The sequence below is a fragment of the Cyprinus carpio genome, chromosome A18, assembly GCF_018340385.1.
Source record: "Cyprinus carpio isolate SPL01 chromosome A18, ASM1834038v1, whole genome shotgun sequence".
NCBI classification, from domain to species: Eukaryota; Metazoa; Chordata; class Actinopteri; order Cypriniformes; family Cyprinidae; genus Cyprinus; species Cyprinus carpio.
Genome location: NC_056589.1, coordinates 6,543,937 through 6,558,054, shown reverse-complemented (window position 1 = coordinate 6,558,054; position 14,118 = coordinate 6,543,937). Strand labels below are relative to the sequence as shown.

Below are 14,118 nucleotides of genomic sequence, written 5' to 3'. Positions count from 1 at the left end.
AAAAAAAAGAAACCAACCATTAAAAAAAAAAAAATAAAATTGAAAAACTTATAAAAAAAAAAAGAGTTGAACCTTGTACAACTTATAAATAAAATTGAAAATCGTTTAACTTATTTTGATGAGTTACAGTAATGTAAAAACATGTTGTCATAACTTATTGGTCATATAATTTTTACAGTGTTATTTCCCCATATTAAGGAGAATGGGGAGCAGATTACCCACATTATTCAAAATATCTACTTGTATGTTCAACCGAAAAAAGAAACATTTTCATATGTAATTTCATAATTCTATTGTGTTTGAAATATGGTTAAAGTGTGCTGCAGAATGTACTGACAAGCCTGTGTCACAAAACCAAAAAAAAAAAAAAACATAATCTCATTTCTGTTGTCATGTATTTAAACATTTATCCTGTATTGCACATTCATAAGTTGCAAAAGCGCATTTAAAATATATTAACTATAAATGTAATATCAGTTAACACATTAGTAAAAAATTATAATCAAGTACTTTACGTGTGCTTTAGTCTGTTAGACAACACATCAAAATAACATTTAAACCAAAAAGTTAAAATTTCAAACTAAAACTTTAAAATTTGACATTATTACAAAGTGCACTTCTTAAAAGTTTACTTGAAGGGTCTTAAGAAACATGAAAGTGCACTCTCTAAGTAAACTCAAGCAGTCTTTACTTCATTGATATTATATTATCTGCAAGTATAGTCTTTTAAAAATATACTGTTAAGATTTGAAGTGCACATTTAATACAATTAAGCACACTTTCTTTTCGCAGTGGGTGCCAATAATAGTAATCTATTATGCTTTTCCTGTCTATGCATGTAACTGTTATGCGACACGGCCATATATTCATCAGCACATACAGTATCTAGTGCCATAACTAACACTAGACATGGTGGGAAAATGTAAGTCAAGTTTGGCCATTATCCATCTCTCATCCATAATTTTCTACACTGAACACCCTAAAATGACTGACTCCAAGGGCTTTGTTGTGTGAGAACAGCATGCGGCCATCTTTGATAAAAGAATCAATTTGGCAGTCAAATACACGGCGATATGATCAGACATGGTTTGAACTCACCACAATAAAGCATTATGGTGCCTCACAGGCAGCTCTATTCTTATTCACCACACATATCAGGGAGTCGTTACTCTAATAATGTTCCCACAAAGAAAAACTGTCCCTCTCCTCAGCTCCCTTTCCTCCCTTACAAACGGATCTGCCTCTTCTCAGCGCTCTGATTAGGTTTTCCTTGTGCCGAAGACGCTCATAATGTGTGACTTATCACAATGAGCTGATTCTGAGCGAGCCGCCGCAGACAACTGGCGCATGGAAACAACACCAGCCGTCAGGCTTCACGATCCTCATTTAATAACATGGATATGGATACACCCTTATAATCTCAAATGGACCACTCATTGGCCTACTGAAATCTGTAGCAGCATAACATTCATTTTCAACAGGTTATTATTAGTGTAGGTAAGTGCAGGAACTGAAGTAAGGTATTTCTGTACCACTAGTGGCGCCAAATGGAATTGCAAACATAATTTGATTTCAGAAGAAAAACTTGGCGCTTGTCAGTGCAAATATGGCTATCATGATGTTAGCGTGTTGTGGCAGTGTGTTGCTATGCTAACGCAAAGGAGTTCAATGTCTGTTGCTATGTGATTACTGGTTGGTCCAAGTCAAGCCCAACCAACTTCAGTGTAAGTCTATGGGATTGTTTCACTCATTTTATTATTCTCTAGATGAAATGTAAGGTGTAGTCATTTTTACCATCGTTCAACACATTTTTGTGTGAAGATTAACCAATGAATGACCAATTTTATGTGTCTTTGCACTTTAAACTAGGAGTATTTTCAGATTTTCAAATCAATAAACTCTTCACCTTTATCATCTAAGTTGGTAACTGAAAGGTCACAGGGTTTGATAGAACCATGAACTAGCAACAAAAAACCCAATTCCACATTGTTCTGAATCATTTCTGCAGTGCCTTTTGAGCTCTGTAACTTTTAATAATGAATATGCTTGTGATGTATTTTCAAAAGTCACCAGACTTTTAGAAATATGCTCTGAACAAGCTCAGACGCTTGAGTTAAAACATCAGTTATAACTTCGACTATAATTATGAACTATAACTGGATTATTTACACAAAAGTAACTACATGGACTTAAAGAACTAGACTTGCCATAAGTAAGGGATTATGATTTACCTTATATGAGAGTGCCACATTTGTCATTTCTTTACATATCTTTTGAAATTTTTGTGATTATAATTTAAGATATTTGCAAGATTTTTTTGTTTTCACTTCATTTAATTGTAATTTTATTATAAAGTCAAATAAAGTAATATAATTTTCATGTCATGAAAATTGTGAGTTAAAAAATTTTTTTCGGTGTATTAAGATATGAAGATTTTATGCCACTCCCGATTTAAAATACACAATCAATGACACCGACCATGGACCTAGCAGGCAGCTCCGGTGAAGATGTTTCATGGCTTATCGAACTATTTGTCCAATTTCAATTCAGTGAGAATAAATAGGTAATGAGATAAAAGAAAACACTTCAGCCACTGTTGTGCTCCCGCTGGTATGACGATGAGCAACCCCTGCAGAATCATAATCACTTCATCTTCACACTTTCTTTCTTCTGGGAAATGCTTTTCTTGATTTAAAAAAAAAAAAAAAAAACCTGACACGTTGGCCATTCTTCAGATCTGGCCTGTGACCTTCACACACACTACCTAGAAGAAAAAGGTAACTATAAAACCCAGAGACTAAAAATGAAAGCAAATGTCAACCAACACACACACACACACACGCTTTCTCTAAAAATACACTTGTTCACATACACAGGCTGTGAGTCAAACAGAAACACTTTTAATGATCATACTCCTTGTACACAGCATGTGCAAAGTTCCGATCAGCAATAAGCCTTCTAATTGGATTAGAGCAAATTACCATTTGTAATGTCAGCTCAGTTTTGGTCATGACAATAATCTTCTGATCCTGCCACTGCTGAGACATTAATTACTACCTAAGACAATGAACCTTGAAAAAAAAAAAAAAAAATGTTTACATTTTTCCATTGGATTATATCAGCTACTACATGTTCATATCACAGCCTTGCAGACTGGGTTATTATTTCACTGTAGTTACTTCTTGGTAAATCTTATTAAAATGTGCAGTCCTCAGGTAAGTGTACATCATTAAAAATATAAATTATAAGAATATTACTGGCAAAGATTTACAAGAAGGTCCCAGTATTTAATGCATTTACAAAATGAACAAAGACCAATTAATTTGTTACAATATTTATTCATCTTTGATAATGTCAGCTCATGTCTATTAAATTATATTAACTGATGAGTTTAATATTGTATTACTAAATCATGAAATTAACAGGCTTATGATTTATCTGTGTAAAACTTATTTAGTGAGAGATAAAATGACTCAACAATACAATGTACAATATAATGACTTTTTTTTTTTTTTTTTTTTTGTAAATTCACCCAAATAGCTCACTAGCACCAAAACGTACAGTATAAAAATGAAAATCTGATTCTGTATAAAAGACACACAAGGAAAAAAAATAGAAAGAAAGCAAGTCAGACAGAAAGACATTGATTGAATCATTTCAGCTTCAGCTGTTGGAGATGTGGGATTTTCAGACATCACGGATCAGGATCAGCACACAGATTTTAAGATGGAATAGACGAGTGCAGTTAGAACACTAGCACTCAGGCCACTCCCCCCAGGGCTCAGCCTATCACCATACTGGTTCAGCAGCTGCAGAGCAGCCCCATTGGTCCACCTGAATCCCACCTATGACTAAAAAAATAAAAATAAAACAAGATTGAGGATTTGGGTTATCATTCACAGAACTCACGGTGACAAGGGTGTCACAAACACTGGTGATTATCTGGAAAGGTCTTTTTGAAGCATTATCCCTCGATTTCAACTCAGGAAGTCCCTAAGTGATATATAAGGAACACACAGGTTCAGTCATGTGACAATGTGTGCATTTTTGTTGCCATGGCAACATTTCCAAAATGGTGGCCTGTTTGGATAGCACATGTGCCAAATGATAAATATATGAATAAATAGTTTCATTGGGTTTGGGATCTGAAATAGCACTACTTAAGCTTGCAACACTAATGTCAAAGTCTAATGTAAAGATTTTTCATATTATATCTTTTGAAACTTATTCTATGTACTTTGAAATTGATGTTCTGAGCTTCTATTAATTTGCCGTTCTTCCTCTAGACACTCTATTGGTCCTCAGGGTCCAGGAGAAAATGAGATTCTACATTTCAAGAATGGTTCTGCTGGGCTGAAGAACTCTAATTTACCCCTAATTCCTCCAGAGATTAAAATGTCTCTGAGCTCTGAAGCAGATTTATGAATTTGAATTATGTAAATATGAACAAACCATTAATACCTGATCTTCATACTCGCCACCTCCTCCGGGCTTTCCATCACCGTTGACATCGTACTGTAACAAGGACATAGGGTGAAGAGAACTGCAGAGTGAGGAAGTTAAGTGAACACTAAGTCATATTTTTTTTTTTTTTTTACGACATTATTATTATAATTTTAGGGTTTTAGATTTGCTGCTGTGTCATTTGTGTGCACCACTAGCAAAATCACCCAAAAATAATGACTCTCTTCAGAACAGAGTTTTACATTGAGCAGGTGACCACAAGGAAGCTGTCATGTTGAAATCACATGACCAGCTGAATATAGAGCGCAGCAGTCATGTTCTGGAAGTAAAAGAATGTCATTCATTTTCTCCGTAGGGAAATCGATTTTGGTCACACTTTATTTTAAGGTCCAATTCTTGCTATTAACAAAACATTAACTATGATTTTGCCTCAGTAAACTCCTAATTTGGTGCTTATTAACAGTTAATAAGGTACTTATTCAAGTTTAGGTATTGGGTAGGATTAGGGATGTAGAATATGGTCATGCAGAATATATGCTTTATAAGTACTAATAAAAAGCCAATGTGTTAATACTAGGCATTCTAATAAGCAACTAGTTAATAGTGATAATTGGTCGCTATACTAAAGAGTTACCTTGATTTTTAACAATAACTTTAAAACATTTAGAGACAGACCTGTTTTGATCATTGAGGTTGTTAATCGATGACATTTGCTTTCGCTGAAGCCATCTGTTTGCATTATTTCAACTTAATGTTGTGCAAAAATCAGCCAATCAGAATTCTCATATATATATAGCTGTGCTGTGCCAAAGATTCAGCATATAATATCATATATATATATATATATATATATATATATATATATATATATATATATATATATATATATATATATATATATATGGCAGTGGCTATTTGAACTAAGTGTAAATAGCTATAGATTCTATTTACACTATCTTAAAAAAGCAGGATTTTCTGCTATTTATACTACTTATTGCAAATATTGCCAATTATCTGCACCTCAGTATTATAGTACATTATAAAACAGTATGCAGTAATAACGAATTGAGTGTAAATTATAATTTTATTTAAAATTATTAAATGGATGCCACCTTATTGGGACAATAAAGCACTCCTTACACCTACCCAATACATTTTTATTGAAAATAAATGCCTTTCCGATGTGATATGAGATTTGAAAAGGGAGAAAAAAAAAAGTTTGGTAAACGGCAGATTCGAACCCGGGTCGATCGCGTCAAAAAGACTATGGTGTGTGCTTTACCATCTACACCAATGAAGCTGATGACTATATGCCATCTTTTATAGTGTTGACCATCCCTATCACACGTTTGTGGGTGGAGCTAGTGTAAATAGCCTCTGCCAACTTTGCACTAAGTGTAAATAGACTCTCTCTCTCTCTCTCTCTCTCTCTCTCTCTCCCATATATATATAGATATAGATATAGAGAGATAGATAGATAGATAGATAGATGAGATATATGCATTCTTTTTAAATAAACTTAAAATATACTGTCTCTCTACAGATAATCATCATTGTCGTTTTCAATGCTTCATGGGATTGTAGTTCTTTCCCTCAGTAAAGTAAAGCACACAATCTTGTAATATTGTTAGATTTTCAAATATTTTTTGGTTTCAAATAAAAGTTTGTAATGTTGCGATAATGCTTCAGTGAATGCTTTTTTTTTTAAATACCTATGGGAAACACAAATGGAAAAATAATACTTCCAGAACCAATACCATTATTGTTACATTTTTCTTGGTGACTGTGCTGTTTGCTCATCAGGAATTGATTGATTTCATGGTGATTTTAAACTAATGCAGAAACTAATAAAGAGACAGCTGTAGGATGGGGCTGTATCCAAAATTGGTCACTATTCCCTACATTGTTGCAGTGATATAGTGAGTGCAATTTCAGACACACTCCAGAGTGAATCTTAAAGGACTTCACCTTCTCAAACATGGCCTCATATTTGATGATTGGTCTGAATCCACCGCTGGGCCAAACTGAAGGCGAGCTCTTTAGCATGGGCTGAATTGAGCCCAGAGAGACCTGCAAAGACATGATGAATGGGGTGAGAAATGGGTGGGTCATTTAAATGGCAAATTCACCAACAACTGAGCATCATTAATCACACTGTAATAGTCACTTCCCAAACTCACAGACAAGATGTGACAGCAAGTAATTGAATTTTGAAGGGAATAATGTGATTTAGTTCACACATTGAACAGACTGAAGATTCTTCAGGCTCACTGCTTAAAGTTATAACTGAAGTAGCTGATCTGCAAAATGTGTGTTTGATGCTGATGTATTACAGCCAGCCTGCACCTTCCAATAAACAGTAAACCACTGTAAGAAGTTTATTATCTATAGAATCACAATTTTTCATGCATGTTCTCTCCCGATCCTTTGGTTCCCAGTGAAATAAGACTTTCAGCAAGAAAAACTGATTTTAAAGTTAACTTGATTGAGCTAGCCAAATTTGGCAAATGGCAATAAAGTTCCATGACTCTCTCATTCTCATGTAAACAATATTAATTCTAAACTAAAAACACAATGTTAAATATACATTAACATTTGCAATGTTAATGGTACATTATGACCTTCTGTAAAGCTGCTTTCAAAGACTGCATTGTGAAAAGTGCTATACAAATAAATGTAAGTTCTTATGATTTCACGTTGACTGTCGCAATATTAAATGGCCATATACCCTCTATAATCATGTGTTGAAGTCTACCCAATTCAACTAAGATAACCCACAACCCCCCACTTACACTAAAAAAATCCACAATCCCAAACAGATAATACAAAACAGAACCACAAACCAAAAATGAAAACTCTACATATAATAAATGACCAGAATCAGGAAAGTTTTATGAAAAGCAGAAATATTGTGCAAAGAGTGCCATCTGCTGTTGAGCATGGAGTTTGCTTCAGTAACAAGATGGGAAATGCAACCTCCCACTGTTTGAGATCTCACTTTTTCCTGTGAAACCTAAAAATACTTTTCTCTTGTATTTAAGACAAATTAATAAGGAGGAAAAATTGGAAGTGAAGTGCAGTGTTACTCAAGAGGGAATATATTTGATGCAAAGAAATTACAATATTAATTTGTGATGTGGATGGAAGGTCTTATTAAAGCAGCATTAGGTCAGAGGTGAGACATCTGGAGGTTGTCTGCAGGAATGAAGCATTGCATATGTTGTATACCATCTATGTGGCCTGCCTACAAAATCACTCACTATAAAAGGTCAGTAACTGACATAATTAATTTGTAATTCAAGGTTTGTAAAGTGACAGGCGCACGGTCAGGTACTGCATAACCCTGATCGGCCATCTTTAGCTTAGAGTAACATTGTGCCCAGAGAAGTGCCATGTTAGATGGGTAGAAGGACAGGTGCTGGGTCTCATTCAAACCAGGCTCCTTTTTCTGCATCCCACAGTAGACTTTCAAAAGCTTTAATTCTAGCAGAAAGTGCCTTCTCTTCATCACCTACAGGAAAAGATGTCAGAAAATATCCCACAGTGCTTTTTAATATAACACAGAAACCACACTGTTCAAACTCTGCTGCCTTATTATTATCCCTAAGGGAACTAAACAATCTTTTTTTTAATAAAATATACACTACTGTTCAGGTGTTGTTGTTGTTGTTTTTTTTAGCAAGGATGCATTACATTTATCAAAAGTGACAATAAAGACTCTACATCGTTACACAAGATTTATATTTCAAATAAATGCTGTTCTACAGAATTTTCTATCCATCAAAGTATCCTCCAAAAAAATGTAAAGAGAATAAAGACATTTTTGAATACATGTAGATTATATATATATATATATATATATATAATTAAATACATATCTATTAAATCTATTAAGTCTTATTTCAGCACACAGGAAAGACAGATGACCATCATCCATCCTTTAAGCAGCAGCCTAATGAAGTTATTAAATTAAATGCCATAAACTGATTAGATGGATACATTAACTAAATGATAGCCAAATAGTTGGACCATCAAACAAAGTATAATTTCCTCTGTGTGAAATCTTCTGCCTTAACTTAAATGCCAAGTGTTTCATCTTTCTAATTTAATGAAGTGATATTATTGTTGACTTGCAAAATATTGCATTGTTACCGTATTATAAAGGATGTGTTTAAATCTTTTGTCAAAATTAGTTTGAAATCTGGAACTAGCAAACTAGAGAAATTAGTTGTAATCACAAATTAAAATAATAATAATAGAAATTAGTATAAAACACAAATAAAAAAAAAAAAAAAATGAATATTCATTAAAATCAGGAGTGTGTACAGTACATACACATAAGTGTGTTTTTACTCTTTACCCAGAATCCTGTGGAAGGAGGCCAGCAGATGCTCACTGCGGCACATAATAGCATTGAGGTCAGCAGGCAGGATGGGGCTTGTCTGTGTGTCGCTCAGGGTGCCGTTGTTTCTGCCTGTGCTGTCTATATATGTACCAGCAAGAAGAGAAATCCCAGCCTGACTCTGCACCAGATGTCAGTTCTATCCAAAGTTTCATCTGAGCCTCTGTAATACACAAACATATTCATGCACATTAACACATAAAAGAACAAGGAAAAACCTTTTAATTTAATTTCTTTAATGATCTTGTTGTGGTACATGTAAGTGTAACCCCTCTCTCCTGGGTCCTCACCACCACACCTTGTCCTTGCTCCGAGTGGGCCTTGAACTCGGGTCTCCGGCATGTGAGGCAGACGCACCTAGCCAGTCACTAGTGCGTCTCTTGAGATCAGGGGAGTGAGGTTTACCTGCACAGCACCTACTCGCTCGCCTCCGTTACATAAACATCAGAATATTAAAGGAACAGTTCCCCCAAAATGAAAATTTGCTGAAAATGTATTCACCTTCAGGCATTCCAAGATTAATTTGTTTCTTCATCTGAACAGATTTGTAGAATTTTAGCATTACGTCACTTGCTCACCAATGGATCCTCTCCAATGAATGGGTGCCGTCAGAATGAGAGTCCAAACAGCTGATAACAATAAATGTTTTGGGAAACAATCTTCGCTGTTCTCATCTCACATCAAAAAATCCTCCACCATTTTTGTTTAGAACTGTTTTGGACCATTTTCTCTTGTGAACAGTGCATGATCTGTGCATATTTCTCTAGAAGACTCCAGAGTATTTTAGCCAGCAGCAATGCTTCAACAAATCAAAAATGTTTTAATGATAGTTTTGCTTCGTACAAACAGCTTTTCTCTTCACAAGAAATACATTGATGGACTGGAGTGGACTGTGGATTATTGTGATGTTTTTATCAGCTGTTTGGACTCTCATTCTGACGGCACCCATTCACAGAAGAGCATCCATTGATGAGCAAATGATGCCATGCTACATTTCTCTAAATCTGGTCTGATGAAGAAACAAACTCATCTACATCTTGATCTGAGGGTGAATATATTTTCAGCAAATTTTCATTTTGGGTTGAACTATTCCTTTAAAAGGTAAAAGAAGTCAAAATATTTGCATTTTGGCCCCGATAGAGCACCTAGATACCTACATGCTAACAGGCCCTCAGCCAGTTCTACATCATCACTGTAAGACTCAGGTCTGCAGATACACAGATATAAATACTGCAATGCATTCAGATGTGTTACTTCATTACAGTATTGAGAAGCACCGTAGTAAGAATGAAACTTAAAATTTCTTAATGCTAAATAAAATTTCATTTTGCTTTTGGGGGTGACCCTGACGATGTTCTTAAAACACACAGTGTTAATGAGTTGTCTCACCGGTACATTATACTGATTTAGGATGTGAGTCAGTCCACTCATCGACACAGCAAAAGAGCAATTCTGCATCCAAAAGCTGTACTCTGTTTCCACTGCTGGCAAAACCTGCCTAAACACACACAGAACACATGCGGTGCAGAGGTGCTGTTCAGAGCGGTTCAGTGCAACACCTCAATATTCAACAAACCTGCAGGAGGGCAGTTTAGTCAGAAAGGTTACCTGAGGAAGTCTCTGTCTCTGGTGACCTCATAGAAGCTTTCCACCATCAGGGGAAGGAGGGGAGGCTGACTACGCTGCTCGTAATAAACCCAACCACCATTCGAGACAAAGCCATATCTGAACAGAAGTGAAGGGAAACATATCTGTTATTTCTATATTTCATATATCTGTTATTTAGTGGTAACATTTTAAAATCATGAAACTAAACGTGTGAAGTGTTTTGTGTCTGTATGAGTGAAAATCAAGACAAATAAGTGCACCTTTTCACCAGGTACACAAAGTTCAGAATCATTCCTCGAGCTGTCTCTGTCATCTCAGACAAATGGAGACCATTCATTACCCAATATGACTCCCTGAAGAACAAAAACACCTTGATTATTACATTTTTCTGAAAAAATAAAAATATGTGAGAGATTGGTAAAAAGAGTGGTTTTTGCCAGTGCAGAACTAATCATTATGATGTTATGGTGTTGTGGGAAGTTGTCAGGGTGCTGCTATGTGTTTATTAAAGTCACCGTGAAATCAGATTTGAAAATAGTGATATTATTTATTCATGCATGGTGTGTGCACCAGCATGAGGGCTAGTCATGGACATACACTGACACCTAGAGGTGTGGATGCAGCATCACACATAAGTTGTCAATTACCGATACCAGTGTAGAAATTCACTATTCGCCATCAGCGAATTATTAATAATGATTATTAATATATTATTATTATATTGATATATATTTCCAGAGTGATATATATTGATATATGATTATTAACATATATTTCCAGAGTGAAAGTGTCCAATAACAGTGCAGTCTCCAAGAAAAAGCAATAGAGTACATCAGTGCTCATCCACTTTTTTAAACCAAGTCTTTGGTAAAATGTTATGAACCATGAACTAGGGCAAACAGCCATGGGGTGAATCACACAATATATAATTTTTTATTTGAAGCAAAAAAGTATTACAAAATTAGACCAAAAAAAGAAAGAAAGGTAGAAGACCATGTACTTAGAGAATATAATGAGGGAAAGACCTATATAAGCATTGTGAATTAAAAACCGTGGTGAAATATAAAGCTATTAATTTAAAGTTGTTGATTACATCTACAGAAACAATATATTTTAAGTTTATTGCAATATATATATATACACACATACATACATACATACATACATATATATATAGGACTGACTTGATTATGTCATTAGCAGTGCTTCATGGGAGTGAGCGGTCCCTTGGTGGATTGGTGGAGCATCATAGGTAGGTTTTTTTTTTTTACCATGAATTCCACTTTTAAACATGATTTAAAAATGATTTGAAATAATGCAAACAGATGGCTTCAACAAAAGCACATTCCATTGACTGACAACCACAGAACTCACAACCGGTCTGTCTTTAAAGGTTTAGGGTTAGGTTTATCTGTATGTGTTAATATGTTTGTTTAATATTCATTGTATTCTATTTCTGCATGTTTTTGCTAAGGACTTTTATTATTTTGCCGTTGATTTGAAAGTGAATGCGGGGGGAAAAGGAAGAGGATTGTGGGGTTGCTCTCCTCCCCAGTTCTAACACTCTGCTCAGTAAAAGTTTCTAGCGGTCAGTATTGTCAAGTCCATCGCATTTATTCTGATCAAGAGAGAATAACCAGTAATAAGAGTTCCCTAAAGCGGCCACAGGGCACGATGACTGGGTGTGGTGTATGCAATATTTTGAGTAAGACACCCTGGACAAACATTTTGGTCTATGGAACAGGGAACAAAAATGGATGTGGTTACATTAGCATTAGCAAAAAAGAAGATTCTGTCTTTTTTTTTTACGCACCTTCAGTTCATACAGTTCCAATCTCTATGACTTTCTTGGAACCCCTGTGCTGTCAACACTGTCCAAGTAAAGCCATTTTCATTTTTGGGCAAACCATCCTCATACTATCCTGCCATTTCCACTCAAAATGAATGCCAGTCTGGAGGAGTCCACTGCTCAAACTCCTTACCTGGCTCTTCAAAGTATGTTTGTAAGATCTTCTGTAGCTCCGAGGATGGGATGGTCTTCTTTGGGAACCCTGAGCTCAGATTGGCAAAAGCCTTCACAATGACCTCTACAGGAAAGCAGGAACATAGAGAGAGAAAAGGAAATCACAGGCCTAGAGCTTTTCAAATGTGCATCAGAACAAATCAAACAATGCTTGACTCACCAGGAGCTGCAGTCAACTTCATATCTACAATACTTGTCATCATCAAACAGTTTAGCCATCTGGACCTGTTGTAGGACTTCTCCAGTGCAGTAGATTTGACTGGTAGCAACAAACAAGCCAGGCATCAGAATAACAAAGCCGTTCGTCTGTCTGCCCACTTCTTGTCTGGCACTCACAGGTTAAGCTTGTAAAACCAAGATCAATAACTTTCTCTCTACTGCTCTTCTTTGATGAAGGTTCAAAGCTCAGGTTGTCAGCATTCAACACTCCACCTGCTTCGTCACTGACACAAAGTTCATCCATAATGAGAATACCATGGTGGCTGTTGAAGTCTTTTATAATACAGAGAAAACCATCTTCAAAGCTCATCTTTCATAAGGAAATTCACAAATCATTTCACATAATCCCAGTGACAAACACATTTGATTTGCACGTTTATATCAAAGTAAAAATCACTAAAATATTCATCTCAGTGTAAAAAAAGTAGCCATCTCATTGGATTACGCTGATAAACTGCTCAGATTTCAGTAAAAAAGCCTTGATCGAGAATGTAGTTTGTGGGAACTAACCTTTCACAAGGTGCCAGGAGTGTGATCCCAGATGAGAATGAATGAAAAGTTTGCCAGAATTAGCCAGTGCATTTTGGTGAGCTAAATTATCGACAGTCAGAGTTTTAAAACTCTTTGAACTTGTTGATCAGTGATCAGGGGAGGGGTCCGTTTAAAATCGGATTAATCAGTTTCAACAGCATAACACTAGCCTGTACCTAGCGGTCAGACATCAGTATGCGGACTGTTATTAGCAGCAGCATGAAAATGTTACATAAGATGTATATAGGGGGAAATGTAAACAACAACAAACAAAAAAATTCCTAGTGAGAGAGTGGTTCTTCACCTTACATACATATATCAACAAAGTGGGTTCTGTCATGAGAAACTCAGTAAAAAGACAACTTGAACATGTGGAACTTCAGTGAGCTTTATTTTCAAACAAAAACCAAATCACAGATGTTAACCATTGCATTTTGTTTTTAAACATCTCAAATCTTTAAAATTGAAGCATCACTGAGAAAAAAAAAAATGCCAATTGAAATTGTCCAAATTAAAAAGGAAACAAACAAACAAAAACAAAAACACTTGATTTCTTAAATTTGGTTGGTCATTTTAATCTGAAGTACCCAAAAGAAAAAAAAAATCTATATATAAATCGCAAATTTAAGGGCAAAGTTTAGAGATCAATTTTCCTTACCCTGAACTCCCAAATGGGATTAGAATTTTTGAAACCAATTCTCTCCATTTCCCTCCCACCCACTAACCCAGACTGATGTATTCATGTACTCCCAACACTGAACAAAATGATAAGGTAAATAGATTCAGTCAAGAAAAAAAACATCACAGCAAAAAAAAAAAAAAAATTAAAAAAAAAAAAAAAAAAAATACCCTTCCCACCCACCCAAATACA

General features: G+C 35.3%; 1 pseudogene; it reads right to left on the bottom strand.

Moving 5' to 3' along the window:
* Window positions 1-3,318: 3,318 nt before the first annotated feature.
* LOC109110366 lies at window positions 3,319-14,034 on the bottom strand (annotated as a pseudogene).
* Between the last annotated feature and the right edge of the window lie 84 nt (window positions 14,035-14,118).